Source organism: Geospiza fortis, unplaced genomic scaffold, assembly GCF_000277835.1.
Source record: "Geospiza fortis unplaced genomic scaffold, GeoFor_1.0 scaffold188, whole genome shotgun sequence".
In the NCBI taxonomy this organism is placed as follows: Eukaryota; Metazoa; Chordata; class Aves; order Passeriformes; family Thraupidae; genus Geospiza; species Geospiza fortis.
In genome coordinates this window covers 1,955,761-1,958,259 of record NW_005054337.1, presented here as the reverse complement: position 1 = coordinate 1,958,259, position 2,499 = coordinate 1,955,761, and positions in this window count along the sequence as shown.

Sequence of the window (2,499 nt, the reverse complement as noted above, 5' to 3'; positions counted from 1 at the left end):
CCGTGGGCAGCCCGGCCTGGCACCCCGCGCTGCCGGCACCGGGCATCGCCCACCGGGCCCCTCGGGACACCGCAGGGGGTGGTGCGGCCGGGCTGGGGGCTGCCAGAGGGGAGAGGGGACGGACTCTGCTCCAAAAGCAGCTGAGAGGAAGGAAGAAGCAGCTAAAATAAGCAGGTGGGTGGACAGGGAGGAAATGATAGTGAGGCTGATAAGGAATGGGCTGGGGAAGGGGGACAAGAACCAAAAGGTCCCCAGGAAACGGGAACTGGTCCCTCTGGGAAGCAGAGGGAGGTCACGGCACAGGAGGGGGTTCTGAGCTCCCCGAGAGTGGGTGTGCAGGAGAGGGATGGACAGAATGCTTCAGCAACGTTGGAAGTGCCAGCCAGGAGTGGGGGCAGCCCTGTCCCACGTCCTGCTTTGGGCAGGGGGACAACGGGAGGCAGACTCACACAGAGGCACCGTGAGCATCCTCGGAAATTAGGGTTAGGGAGGGAACCCCTGGAGGGAGATGCCGGGAGGAGGAGAGCAGCACAGAGCTCTGTGTGGTTTGTGTGCACACAGCTGCCACCTCCACTCCAGGCATGGCCATGAAGGGTCACGGAGGGGGACAGAGACCAAAGCAAGTGCCCAGCGCTCCAGCAGTGGTTTGGGATGGACCCAAGGGGAGTGGGGCAGGGAGTGGAGGCAAGCAAAGTCCTCCCTCAGCATGGCACTTCCCTGCCCTCTCTGCCTGCTGCTGCCAGCATCCTGGGGACTTCCACAGCATCCCACCTGCACTCTGTATGTCACAGGTGGGAAGGAGGGTGTCAGGAGGGGTGTGGGGACATGAGGCTGGGGTTAGGAGAAACCTAGGAATTCAGGCAGGGCGACTGGGGTGCTGGGGACAGTCCAGAGGGGCTGTAGCCCTGCTGTGTAATCATGGAATGGTTTGAGTTGGAAGGAACCATAAAACTCATCTCGTTCCAACCCCCTGCCATGGGCAGGGACACCTTCCACTAGGCCAGGTTGTTCCCAGCCCTGTCCGACCTTGGCCGTGGGGAGCAGGCGGAGGCAGCTGGCCAGAGCTCAGGATGCTCAGGGCCAGAGCTGTGGCTGCTGTCCTGGGAGTTTCCACATGAACCACACACTGTTCACATCTGAGCCTTCTCCCCGTCCAGGGCAGCCGCTGCCCGGGGTTATTTCCCGCCCTCCCATTCTCCCAGAAAATAAATCTCAGGCTATTTTTAACAGAGGGGAAAACGCCAAGGTCTCCTCCAGCCTGGGCTGCTGTGGAGCCGAGCACGGACGGGCACCCCCGGAGAGATGAAGGAGGGAGAGGAATGTGCGGGAAGGATGTGGGTAGGCAGGGCAGCGTGACCCCGCTTTCATCTCCCTGTCTTCGGGCGGGATTTTGGGGAAGGCAGGGAGAAGGGCGCCGGGAAGGGGGCACCAGCTGGGTGCTGTGGCATCCCCTTGCCCCCCTTTGCAGCGGACAAACAGCCAGAGCGCCCCCAGCACCCATTAATGTCACCCATCATCTCTCTGCCTTCGCAGGCAGGGACAGAGTGATAGGAGGGGTGCGCTCCCACCACCCCAGCTGGCATGGGGTGACCGGGAGGTGTCCTGGAATGGGGAGGGCCACACACGCACAGTGCCCACCCCGCATGGGGCAGTGCCAGCACCAAGGGAGCTGGGGACTCAGAGGGTCCCCTGGGGTCAGGGCTGGGCCAGTTGCTGTTTTTAACCCCTGTAAGTGCCTTAGGGAGGCTGCGGGCGGGATCAGCTGGATAATGCTGGCGGGGGCAGAGGGGGGCCGATGATAACGGGGGGGCACGGACAGGCCACCCCACCCCGTTGCTCCCCGAGGGTGGCTGTCCCCGCTCGAGACTGGGACACTGCCATTCCCTGCCAGCTGTCCCCACTGTCACTCCGCACGCATCTTTCTGGCTGCAGCGACACGATCCAAGGACTCGCCCTTTCCTGGGACTCCAGGGACTGAGGATTTATTCCTTACAAGGCTCCTGCTTAAAATCTCTCCACCTGAGAGACTCCCACCAGCCGCAGCACAGCCAGCGCTCCCATCGGAGTGGGAGGAGGTCTCTGCTCTCCTTCTCCTAGCGGGAGATGTTGTGTAAAGCCCACAGGCAGCGGAAATGTGGGAAGAAAAGCAGGGAGAGAAAGAGGAGCTGTTTCCAAGGGCTCGGTGGGAGAAGAGCAGAAAACAGGAGGTGGAGGTGAAAATGTCAAACCTCCCAGGACTGGCTGTGCACGGACAGAGTGCTCACTGGTGGCTTTTGGTCTTTGTCCCTCAAGGAATCGCTGAGACCACCTTTGCCTCGGGTCCCCATCATGGTGCTGATACTGCAGCCACCTCCCTGCCAGTGCTGTGGCACCCAGGGCTCAGCCTGTGCTGGAGTTTTCAGGGAAAATCTGAGCTCCACATTCCCAGCCCAGGAACTGCTGGCCACCTTTGGTGACACTTTCCTGTGACACAGGGGAAAAACCCCCGGGGCTGGCTGG